The sequence below is a fragment of the Panthera pardus genome, unplaced genomic scaffold (genome assembly GCF_024362965.1).
Source record: "Panthera pardus isolate Hobbes unplaced genomic scaffold, ASM2436296v1 HiC_scaffold_260, whole genome shotgun sequence".
In the NCBI taxonomy this organism is placed as follows: domain Eukaryota; kingdom Metazoa; phylum Chordata; class Mammalia; order Carnivora; family Felidae; genus Panthera; species Panthera pardus.
Genome location: NW_026526833.1, coordinates 63,498 through 76,471, shown reverse-complemented (window position 1 = coordinate 76,471; position 12,974 = coordinate 63,498). Strand labels below are relative to the sequence as shown.

General features: G+C 50.4%; 1 long non-coding RNA gene across 1 annotated transcript; it reads right to left on the bottom strand.

Annotated features, from left to right (window-relative positions):
• Positions 1-581: 581 nt before the first annotated feature.
• Positions 582-12,602, bottom strand: LOC128773744 (uncharacterized). Its single transcript, XR_008418169.1, has 3 exons — positions 12,299-12,602; positions 12,087-12,205; positions 582-1,387 (listed from the first exon to the last, which is right to left on the bottom strand). It is a non-coding gene; the product is annotated as an uncharacterized LOC128773744 (long non-coding RNA).
• Positions 12,603-12,974: the final 372 nt, after the last annotated feature.

The following is a 12,974-nucleotide window of genomic DNA, read 5'->3' as shown; positions in this document are numbered from 1 at the left end:
ACCAAGAATGACTCATCAAGTGGAAGTCACAAGCTTTTGTAACAGAATCACAGAACTGACATCCCATCACCTTTGCTGGATTCTGTCGGTTAGAAGTTAGTCATGGGTCCTGTTCACACCCAATGGAAGGAATACACAGAGTATGAACACCAGCTGGTTGGGTGTACCGGGGAGGCCATCTTTTTCTTTAAATGTTTATTTTTGAGAGAGAGAGAGAAGGAGGGACGGGCAGAGAGAAATGGGGACAGAGGATCTGTAGCGGGGTCTGCGCTGACAGCAGAGAGCCCGACACAGCTCGAACTCACAAACCATGAGATCATGACCTGAGCCGAAGTTGGACGCTTAACTGACTGAGCCACCCAGGTGCCCTGGCGAGGGCATGTTCATGTCTGTCCACCACAGCTACCTCTCAGGGTTGTCTGATGGTGCAAGAACGCGGGAGCATCCAACTCTTGTCAGTCACCCAGGAAGGGCTGCCCCTCGGGAGGGCACTTCAAATCCCGGGGTCCCTAAGAACATTGGCAGAGTGAGTTCCTGCCACCTGAGGGCATCCTCCTGCAGGGAGGTGCAAGCTCCAGGAATATGTTAAGGGAATAGAAGGATAACCACCCTCTCCATCCCAAATTAAACTTGCTTGGTTTGACCCTGTGGGACGGACAGAAATGCTCAGGGTTGGCTCAAGGCTTTAAGAGAGTAAAAAGAGCTGCCGTGGCTTATCTCTTGATGCTGACCCCCTTTCTCCGCCCCGCTGGGGAATTCAGTAGCTCTGCAAAATTCCACACAACGAATGGGTTTTGAACCTAGGCTCAGAGCTCAAAGAGCCTGATTTGTGGTGGTTGTTGGGTTGGGTATTGACCTTGCCTGCCAAAACAGGAGTCTTGGCTTCTGAAAGAAACTTGCCTTTCCCCTGAGAAAACCACAGAAATTCAGACTGAGAAATAGTGTGTGAGAGTACAACTTCAGTTCTGCAATAGGCAGATGAGTCTGTGAGCAAAGTAGTGTCAGCCTGAGAAGAGATGAGACCAGACAGTGCCGTGGAAGGGAGAGGGGTGGGATTTGTGTTCTGAGAAGAGGAAGAAAGTAAAATAACATTAATATTATTGTCTGACCGCCTTCCATGAGCGGGCAGCGGTTAAGTACTCAACGTCTTGCTTAACTCTCATCGCGCCCTCGTGGCTCACCTTTTTATCTCTAGTTTCTATGTATGAGGCAGCAGAAGAGCTGGGGCAACTTGTGAAGGTCATGGAGGTGGTGGAGGGGAGGATCAAACCCAGGCAGATTACACCATAAACACTTCCTCCAGAGGGGACCCAGAGATTCATTTCCTGTCACCATGGATGTCGACGAACGGGTCGGACCATAGAAATGCACCTTCTCAATACACCACCTTGAAACAACAAGGAGCCCGCTTTTTGGGAAGTTGGAGGGGGGTCACAGGTGGCCAAATTTGAAGTCACGTGACCATAACTGCACTTTCAAGGAAGTATATGGGGGGATGGGGAGGTGGGGGGTTAGGACGCTCATGTATATATACACGTTACAGATTTCAAACTTCGTGCAGATTTTATGTTTCTTTTATAGCACATTACACTAATACAGTGAAATGAGAGGACTATGATTTCTGGGAGGATTAAACACTCTGCAGTTTTCACCCACGTGACTGTCAAACCTCATATATCTAACAAAGGGGACAAAGTAGGCTCAGACTTTCGCTAATTTTGAAATGACTGCTTCGCCGGTACTCAAGTGGCCCTGAGCAGGGAATAGGAAACCCACATTAACCCCAGTGGTTTGGCTTGCGGTTAGAAACACAGCGTGTTGGGAGATAATACAACCTTAGGTCAACATGGTTGTACACACTGCAGAAACACTTGTCTGACACACGGGCTAGAGCATACATCTCAATATCAGGATTGAAAGCCATCACTATAGAAAATGTGGGGGTGCCTGGGTGGCTCGGTCGGTTGAGCATCCAACTTCAGCTCAGGTCATGATCTCACGTGGGTTTGTGGGTTCGAGCCCCACGTCAGGCTCTGAGCTGTTAGCACAGAGCCTGGAGCCTGCTTTGGATTCTGTGCCTCCCTCTCTCTTCCCCTCCCCCACTCACAATGTGTCTCTGTCTCTCAAAAATGAATAAACGTTAAGAAAAAAAATTTTAAAAAAGAAAATGTGGGTAATCGTTCCTCTGAGGGAGTCTGATAATATAAATGCAATGGCTCTTCCCCTCTCCCACTCCCGCCAAGTTTTCCGGGTCTCAGTGCACTGCCCTTGGTTGAACCTTCAGAGTAAGCCATGTGTATAACCTGAGTTTCTTAAACTTGTGACATTTCTTTAGTCTGTCACAGTTGTCACAAAATGTACTCTTAAGGGGCCAAACAGTATGTATTTTTGCCTTTGCAAGCTACTCGTTTCTCTCAATTACTATTTCTCTCAATGTGCTTAAGTTGACTTAATCAATGGTGTGATTCAGGCATCTTAATTTGGTCTTAAGGATAGCCTGTCCAGTTACAAACTTGGTGGCAACCATGGAACCAATGTGATTTCCCACAGAACACCTTTGCACTGTAAAACCTAAGTTGTTAAACGAGCTAATCAGGAAAGGGAAACTTTCCCTATAACTTTACAGTGAGAAACCTGATGGCCACCTCCTTATCCACGTATTAAGGTGACAGTCACAAGTGACAAGCCATGGAGATGTCAAGTATTCCCTGATGTGGTGTGCCGAGATGGCCACAACATCAACGTGTATGTTTTCCCCCAAATCCATAACCTAGTCTTTAGAAAACGTCAGACAAGCCTAAATTGGGGGACATTCTACAAAACATCTGACCAGTCCTCCTCATGGGGTGCCTGGGTGGCTCAGTCAGTTAAGCGTCTGACTCTTGGTTTCAGCACAGGTCATGATCTTACGGTTCATGGGTTCGAGCCCTATGTCGGGCTCTCCACTGACAGTGCAGAGCCTGCTTGAGATTCTCTCTCCCTCTCTCTGTCCTTCCCCTGCTCTCCCTGGCACTTATGCTGTCTCTCAAATAAACTTCAAAAAAGAAAATTCTCCAGGTCATCAAAACAAAGGATGGGAGACCAAAGAGACGACGACACACAGTGTCGGGTCCTGGGGACAGAAAGACACTAGGGTACAGACTGGGGAAATCCAACTAGAAGTTCATGACGAGGAATGTACTAGGTGAGGGTATACAAGTCCTTCCTATGTTATCTTTGCAAGTCCTCTGTAAATCCAAAATGGTTCCAACAGATGAATTTATTATTTTTAAAAATCTTTTAATGTTTATTTATTTTTGAGAATGAGTGCAAGCATGAGCTGGGGAAAGGCAGAGAGAGAAACACACACACAGAATCCAAAGCAGGCTCCAGGCTCTGAGCTGTCAGCACAGACCCCGACGCAGGGCTTGAACCCACGAACTGCGAGATCACGACCTGAGCCAAAGTCAGACGGTTCACCGACTGAGCCACCAGGCACCCCTCCAACAGAAGAATTAATTTTTAAAGAAGTTAATCTCACACAATATTTCCTGTGGCCCTTCCACATGTATAATTATGCAAAAGTAAGGAATGATCGCGACCAATTAATTTTTTAGAGACTTCCTATCCCTGCCTGGAAGAAATCGGTCCATTGTAGTAAAAATTCTACCACCCTTCAGACGGCCGTCCTCGGTTACTTCCTGTTATTTCTACAACTGGCCAAATACTTCTACATTCCTTGAAGTTCAGAAGAAAAGAGTCAATTGAAACAAGTATTTTGGCCGGTGGCCAGCAAAGGAATTTCCCGCATCCGAATCAACAGTTCCTCCAGCTTTCCAGGGCCCCTCCTTCCCACACGGGCACCCGAATTATTTCAGCTCTAAGGAAGTACAGATGGCTCCTTGCTCTGTGTGTGTATGTGTGTGTGTGTGTGGTTGTGGTTGTGTTGGGGGCTGAGAGGGAGGGAATGGAATAACATTTATTGAGCTCCAGCAGTATGCGACTCTCCTGGCAATGTCATTTGATTCTGTGGTTCTCCAGATATGCTCTCCGAAGGGCAGCCTGAGTGTGGTTTAGGAGCTGGTCACAAATGCAAGTTCCCCATGCCTTCCTGGAGAGCCTCACAGAAGCATCTCTGGGTTTTCTTCTCTCAAAATGTGGAGTACGAAGTAAAAAGGTATTCCACAGTCACACGAATGCTATCATAGGGAAGGAACAGAAGATTCATGCTACATTTGGGAAGGGCAGTATGTTCAAGGATGTCTCACTGAAATCTCATGTACAGAATTATTTTTTGCAGCTTGGAAATCGCTTGTGTTGGCTCTCACTAGAACCACCTAGACGGTATTGGGGACTCAGGTATCATGTTTTTATACTGTGGGTTAGTTGGCAAATTACAAGCAGGATGGGTCGCAGAACGTGTTTGAGATTGGAAAAAAAAAAAATCTTCCCCAGATACAACGTTGTAAGTCAAGGTAAGGTGGCCAGGCTGGTGTCAAAACTCCTATCCTTGGAGCACCTGGGTGGCTCAGTCGGTTAAGCATCTGAGTTTGGGTCAGGTCATGATCTCATAGTTCATGGGTTTAAGCCCCGTGTCAGGATCTGTACTGACAGCTCAGAGACTGGAGCCTGCTTTGGATTCTGTGTCTCCCCCTCTCTCTCCCCCTCCGCTGCATGTGCCTCTGTCTCTCTCTGAAAATAAATTTTAAAAAATTAAAAAAAAACAAAACCAAAAAAACCCTCCCATCCTCTTGGGTACCCCAAGCCCTGCACTGACTATGTTCTGATCTGTGACCACAAGGTCTATGCCTTTGACCTCCGCTGAGGATCACTTGGACAATGCAGACATGGCCCATGCAGGTGGCTGCCTTTTTACCCCTCTTTTCCTCCTCTCATCAAGCCCCCCTAATTTTGAATAGGTAACCGGAGTTACCCTATTGGTCTCTGCCCTCCCAGAAATCCCTGGCTTTTACTTAAAGCACAATGCCCCACGTCATACAGGGACCCCAGGGAGAAAGAAGAATTCTAGACTTGGCCGCCTACACATCTGCATGACCAGATCTAGACCTTGATTACATCTCAAAAACTACAAGGATAAAAGATAATTTACACCCCCCACTACTCATTCCCCAGGTAAAACTGTTTTGTCTCTTGCCAGGAAGTCACTAGCATTCAGAATCATTGCTTGGCTCTGTTAGCCTCAGTAGTAGTCCTGGGTCAGGCCTGAGTTTGCGGTTTTAAGCTGGTAAATTTCGTGATAATTGGCTACGTAGTGGCATTCTCAGGCATACTTGGAAAGCTCGCTCACTCACTGCTGAGCCCCCCTCCCCTCTGATGCCTTCTGCTCGTGTCCACAAAACTTGCTGATCGGCAGTGGCCTACACTTCCAGACGTCTTTCTGAGGGAGCTCTCATTTGGCTTGAGGGTGCGACAAGCTTTCCCCAATCACCACCCGCGAGGCAGGCAGATAACCAGCGGATTCTGCCTCTCCTGTGAGCACTTGGAACTATCAGCACAAACAGCGGGGCGTTAGCCTTGATGCTTCCAAACCAGGAGAAAAGTCCCATTTTGTGTCTTAGGACGTAGCAGGATTCTCGCAGAGTCACGACAATGAGGCTTTCCTTTCCAGAGAGCAACTTTATTCCCGCCGACACTGCTCAGTTGGGTTTGTTCCCGAAGACCTGAGCCCCAAATGCCACGTGGCGTAGTTTTTTGTACATTTTCCACTTCTTTGTCTCCCGTATATGTTAATACGCAAACATGTGGTCTGATGAGTGGTCTCCTGTTATAGGGTGGTGAGGGATGATGTCACACATGCATGTGGCCAGGTTGCCGTCCATTATCTTGGCAGTTTTTTCTTCCACATTCCTTAGGGAAGGGACCCTACCACATTCCCCACTTTGATGCTCAGACCCCTCTATTTTGAGTCAAAGAACATAGTTTTGGTTTAGAGATTTCTATTTCCATAACATCATTATATGGGTGGCCGTCTTTCTTTCACCCATGGCCTCAATGAGTCTGGAGACAGACCGTGCAACCAGGGGAGGTAAGCAAGATGAGATTAAGCACCCTCCCCAAATTAGGGTAATTCCCATGAGAGTTTGGAATCCCCCCGAGAGTTGAAAACCATCCAATACCTCCCCGGGGTTCCAACCATCCCAGGTCTGGACTGGGACATGAGCAACCCTTTTCATTTGATTTGTGATCTCCTCTATGACTTTTCTCTCATCATCTATCTGTGGGCAGCAGTTGCTCAGGTTAAACTTTTCGCAAACTTCTCCCTCAGAAGCAAGCAGGTGATCCAAGGCAAAGTAACTTTGATAGCACTGCACATTTTGGTTTGCTGCTTGGCTAGTGAGCTAAGAGCCCTGGCAGTTTCATTGGTTATACATTCTACAACTGCTTGCAGTCTGATTATGCAGTTTAGCATGTACGTCGGAGTGCGGCAGCCCCAGGACCCGTCCTCTGCCCAGGTGGCAGGGCCATAATATTGGATTAGATGCATGGGAGGCCATTCATCATCTTTCCATTTGCCAACCTGCAGGGCACGCCCCTTCCTTTGAGTCTCCCTATCTCTGTACATTTGAACTCCCAGATGTTCCCCGCTGGCAAGTGGGAGCAGGAAGAAAGATGGGACGAATAGTCCCCAGCACACGACCCTGACCAGCCTGAAGGAAGTACTGTATAGGCTGTTTTTCCACAAAACGTCTGCTGCGTCTGCTGCCTCAGGGTTAGACTACCTATCTCACTGAAATCCCCCTTACGCCCTTGACAGTTGGGGGAGGGCGCCCATAAAGGATTTCATAAGGGGAGAGCCCGTTTGCTTACTGGGGCTCCCCCTGATTCTTAACAAGACTTCTGGCAACACCCGGTCCCTGTGCACGTGGGTTTCCTGGCACAGTTTACTTAACTGCAGCTTCAGGGTTCGGTTCGTTCGTTCCACCTTCCCAGACCTCTGGGGTCAGTATGCCGCGTGTGACTGCCACGTGATCTTTAGCCCTTCTGCCACCAGCTGCACCTCCTCAGCCACGGGTGCTGGCCCCTTATCTGACCCCATAGTGAAAGGGACCCCAAACCGTGGGATAATTTCCTTTAGAAGAAGTCGGGCTACTTCACACTTCATGTGCCTTTTCTGTGCGAGTAGGGAAGGCTTCCACCCCAGCCTGAGAAAGTGCACACAAAGACCAACAGATATTTACGGCCCCGAGCCCGGGGGAGCTCCGTGAAGTCCACCATCACATTTTCAACTGGGGCTGCCCCGACACTCTGCACCTCGGGAGTGGCCTTGGGTCCCTGATGTGGATTATTCCGGGCACACGTTTCACACTGCTCATATACCGCCCGGGCTATGCCGGAGAGTCGAGGGAGGTAGAAATATTGGCTCCACATTGTCTCAAGGGCCGTCCGGCCAACTGAGTTTCCTGATGGAACCGCTTGACAAAGGCTGGAACCAGGGTCTCAGGAATTGCTATTTGCCCGTCTCAAATTTCCACCATCCACCTGGGAGGTAGCTTCCATTTTCAGTCTTAAACCACATACTTTCACGGTGTGAGTAATTAGGGTCCCATTCCGCCAGCGGGTTAAGCAACAGTGCAGCAGTTAAAGCCGCTGATTCCACTGCTCCTTTGGAAGCTGCTAGCTTTGCCTCTCGGTCTGCCCTACAGTTTCCCCGTGCAGCCGTGGTGTCTCCCCATTAATGTCCCTGGCGACGCATGACTGCCACACTTTTAGGGGCCCACATAGCATCTAAGAGTTCAAGGATTTTCTAACCATATTTTATGTCCTTCCGTCCTGAGTTTACTAGACCCTTCTCTTTATCTAAGGCCCTATGGACATGGAGGGTGGCGAAGGCATATTTAGAGTCTGTGTATATATTAACACATATCCCTGCCGCCAGTGGGAGGGCACGGGTTAGCGCAATTAGCTCTGCCTTTTGCACCCAAGTCCCCTTCGGCAGGGGCTCTGCTTCAATGACAGAATTCAGGGCCACCACAGAATAACTTGCAAGACGCTCTGCCCTCTTTACAAAACTGCTATCATCAGTGAAATATTCAGTGTCGGCGTCTTTGAGGGGCTGATCCCTCAAGTCTCCCTCAAGTGGAGAACACCTTATCCATGACTCCAGTGCAGTCAAGGTCTGGCTGGCCCGGCCCGACAGGCAGTAGGGTTGTGGGGTTCAGGGTTCGCACTACTTGTGGGTGAACGTGTGGCTTCTCACATAGCATTCCCTGATATATGACCATCCTGGCGTTGGTTAGCCAGTATCGTCCCTTTTACTCCACTAACGTCAATACTGAATGTGGCACTCAGACTGTCAATTCCTGTCTCATAGTTAACTTATCAGCCTTCAGATACCAGGAGGGCCATGGCTTCCAGTGCCTGTAGGCCGGGGAGGGGGGCGGGGCCGGCCTTGGGCCAGTGAGTCAAGTTGCTTGGAGAGATATGCCACCGGGCGATGCCATGACCCCAACAACCGAGTTAGGACTCCCACTGCAATACCAGCCAATACAGACACACAGAAAGAAAGGCTTGGTCGTGTCTGGGAGCCCTAAACCAGCTGCATTAGTAAGGGCTCGCTTTATTTCCTCGAAGGCCTTCTGCTGTACTGATTCCCACATCAGGGGCTCCCTCTCTTCCCCCCTCACAGAGGGGTTTTGCCAGGACTGAAAAGTTAGGTATCCCGATCCTTCAGAAACGTGCAGCCTGAGAAACTCCCGGACCTGGCACCAGGGTTCGGGGCCGGGATCGAGCAGATGGCCTGCTTCCTCTCTGGGCCGAGCTGGCACTGCCCCCGGGACAGGTGGAAGCCAAGATATTTCACCTTTTCCTGACAGACTTGGGCCTTTTGCCTCGAGACCTTGTAACTGGTTTTCCATAGGAGGGCAAGGAGCTGCTGAGTCCCTTCCATGCAGCCCTCCCGGGACCTCCCAGCCAGCACATCATCCACGTACTGAAGCGGGACAGTCATGCTGATCTGCGGGGAAGGCTTCCAAATGAGAGGCAAATGCAGTGCCGGAAACGGCTGGGGAGTTTTTGAAACCCTGAGGCAACCTGGTCGAAGTTAATTGGCCCGTGTCACCATTTTCAGGATCCTCCCATCGGAAGGCAAAGATCAGCTGGCTCTGGGGGGCCAGGTGGATGCAGAAAAAGGCATCCTTGAGGTCCAAACAGGGCAAGAAGGTGGCTTCAGCAGGAATGAGCCCCAGAAGTGTAGAGGGGATTGGGACCACTGGGTGTATGGTGACAGTTACCTGGTTGACTGCCTGCAGGTGCTGAACCAGCCGGGAGTCATTTGTGCCTGGATTTTGGACAGGCAAGAGGGGCGTGTTCCAAGGTGACTGGCACGGCCGAAGGATCCCATACTTTAAAAGTCTCTCCAGCTGTTTTTGGATCCCGGTCTGTGCCTTGCAAGGGATAAAGTATGGTCTCTGTTGGGTGAGCTCTGCCTCGACTTCAGTTCCACAACCGCAGGTGATATGTTTCAGGCCAGGCCTCGTGGGTTGCCTTCAGCCCACACTCCTGGGATCTTAGAGGGAAGCTCAGGCACCGGTTGTGGTTCCTCCTTGAGACTGCAGAGACGCCACTCTTCCCCTTGAGGAATCGTCAGAGTCACAATCTTTGCTTCTGGTTTCCGTAGGGTCAGAGCAGCCTGTCCGTGAGAGTGGAAAGTTATCTGGGACTGCAGCCTTCCCAACAGGTCACGGCCCATTAGAGCCACAGGGCAGTCGGGGAGGTACAGGAATTCATGGATGACTTCATGGCCAACTAAACTGCATCGTTGAGGCAGCAGGAAGGGACGGTGCGTCCGACTGCCTGAGGCCCCCACAATGGTGGCTTGTCTCTGTGAGAGGGGTCCACGGGTTGGGTCACTACTGAGTGTTTGCTCCAGTAGCCACCATAAAGTCAATGGGTTGCCCCCCCCCCCCCCATTCATTCAGACCATGGACTCCTGGGGGCCTAACAAAATAGAGCCCGGTCTGTCCTGGTCCTCCTCGGTGGCTAGCCCCACAAAGTTGTCTTCGGGGGCCCCATGAGGCCTTGGGGCCTGTTGGTACCAGCTCTGGACCACATGGCCTCTTTCTTCCTGCTTGGGGCTTTGGTGAGAATGGTCCGGTCTCTGGGGACACTCAGTTTTCCAGTGGCCTTCCTGACGGCAATAAGTACACTGATTCCACCCTAATTTTGGTCTGGCGGGAGGCCTTCCCCCACCGGTCCCCTTTCTGGCTTTGACCCTTTCCCTGCAGGGCACCTTTCCGGGAGCATTCTGACCGCTCCACCGAGGCGGCAGCTAACGAGCCTGCCTGTTTCACATCTTTCTGTGTTCTTCCCTCTGTGCTGCCTGGTGACAGTTCACCAACACCTGGGTTGCTACTTCTAGCAACTGACTGGCATTCACGCCGGTGAAACCTCCCAGTTTTTGCAGCTCGCGCCAAATGTCCCCCTGGTCCCGACCTACGAAAGCCACACGAACCATCTGCTGGTGAGTGGGCACTTCTGGATCAGGCGAGTATAGAGACGAAATGCCACATGCAGTCTCTCATAAACTGTCTCAGGCTTTCCTCGGGCCCCCTGGAGCACTTCTGATGTTTTACTCACATTTATGGCCTTTCCCCCCGCTTTCCAGGGGCTTCTGGATACCATTCAGTCCTTGCAAACCCTCCATCTATACTTGAGTCATTTGGGTCCTATTTGGGGTCCTCCTCAGGGAAGTGAGCCCGAGCACAGGCCTGGGGATCTAGTGTCCCAGCTGGGGCATTCTCCTCTAACCATTTTAGGGCTGCCTGGGTAATCCAGCGACGCTCCTCCGTATCGAAGAGGGTCAGAAGTTGGTGGCAGTCACCCAGGTAGGTTTGTGGGTTTGAATTATGGACCGCATTAGCTCAATTATAGCCTGGGGTTTCTCCGTATAGAAGGGTATGGTGCTTCCAATTTAGGAGGTCCGTAGTGGTAAAGGGTTGGTACACAAAAACACGCTGGCCTCCTTGGATCTGGCCTTCCTGGTTTCCCTCAGTGGCATCAGTAGGGCTCCCTGCTGTGGCTACAGGGAGGGACCGCCTCCGCTGGTCTGATTCTCTAGTCACCTTCCAGGAGGCATATGTGGTTTTAAGACTGGTGGTCTGGGTGAGTCAGTCACATTCGGGGAGGCCAGTGGTGCTAGGGGTGGTGAGGTCTCGAGACTAAGGACACACTCTGATGGGGTTTCGGCAGCTAGAGTGGCTGAAGGCACAGGTGGCAGTGAGATGTCCAGTGGGACATATGGTGGTGGGGTTTCTTCAGGTTCTCCCGACAGTATGGGCTTTTTAATTTCTGGCCGGTATTTGGAGGAAGCTGTGATGTGAGCCATCCTAACTTTAAAGCTCTTTTCAATACAGAGTTTCAGCCAAGGTGGCCGGGACAGGACCAGGTCTTGCCAACAGTCAATGTAAGGAAATTGGTCTGGGTGGCCTGGGTCCTCTGCAATGACCCTCAACACTCAGCCAACTAGTTCCTTATCAAGTGAGCCCTCAGAGAGCCAGCCTGCCCCAAATGACAGCCAATCAATTTCACAGAATGTCCAGAGCTTTCCAGGAGTTAATTTCACACCATAATTCCCTGAATATTCCTCTTTGAAATTCCTCAACATACACTCTAGGGGAGTTGGTTTACCCTGCTTTCCACCCATTTCCTCCCCCTAACAGATGACTCTCATGCATACAAGGGGGAAAAAAGAGGAAGGTGGGGGACCAGTTTGGAGAGGATACACACTCGCTTCGTCCATTTCCGGCCATTCTCCTCTCAGAGATATTTCGGGAGCCTCTTAGCATTGGCGGGTTCAGTTTCAATCCGTGATACAGATCACGCTCCCGAGGAAGTCTGATGCCGCCTTAAGCCATATGAGGTCACCAAGGAACCGCGGATCAAGACTCAACACTGACCCTTGGTCAGGTCAGAACCTTTCTGTTATCCGTCTCATTCACACATCGACTCCAACCCACCACCCTACATTCAGCGCGTTAGAGCTGTGGCTTCGTTCCTCGTCGCTGTGGAACTAGGGCAACTCTGGGAGGTGACCAGGCTCCCCTTCTGCCTCTTAGGGGCAGGTCTGCCAAAATGAACCCGGTTCTTACCAGTCTGATGGGCGGCTCTCCTTAAGCTGGTTCCTGGGCCTCATGGGTTCCGTTGGTGCACACGGGTTCTGTAGCTGCACATGGGGTCCTCGCCCCGGCACACCGGGAGGGCTCATCTACTAAAGATTAAGCAGTCCTTTAGCACCATGCAAGGCCATGTCTCCTGGCACGCAGAGGTTTGTACCCTGGCGGCAAAGGAGGTGGATAAGCACCGTCTCTGAATCCCGGACACGAGCCCCCACGTAATGTAGCAGGATTCTCGCACAGAGTTGTAACACTGAGGCTTTTCTTTCCAGAAAGCAACTTTATTCCTGCCAGCACTGCTCAGTTGGATTCACACCCAAAGAACTGAGCACCAAATGCCATGTGGCATAGGTTTTTATACATTTTCTACCTCTTTGCCTCCCATATATGGTAACACACAAACATGTGGTCTGATTACGTGGTCTCCTGTTACGGGGTCGTGAGGAATTTCATGTCCACCTATAGCCAGGTTTCCTTCATTTTGAAGGTTTTGTTTCTTCCACATTGCTTAGGGAAGGTTTTGTTTCTTCCACATTGCTTAGGGAAGGTTTTGTTTCTTCCACATTGCTTAGGGTGCTCAAGAACACCCCAGTGATTTCCACTTGGATATCTGTAGTTGACTATTGCTCTCCAAAGATAACAGGTTCGAATCTCTAAAACATTTGTTACCTTATTTGGAAAAAGGGTCTTTACACACCAGATTAGATTAAGGATTCTGAGATGCAGACAGCAACCTCCATTCTCCAGGTGGGCCCTAAAGGCAATCATGGTGACCTTCTAAGAGAGCGACAGAGGGAGACAGGACGTAGGCAGAGGAGGAGGCTGGGCGATCACAAAGGCAAAAGTTGGCCTGATCCAGTCATT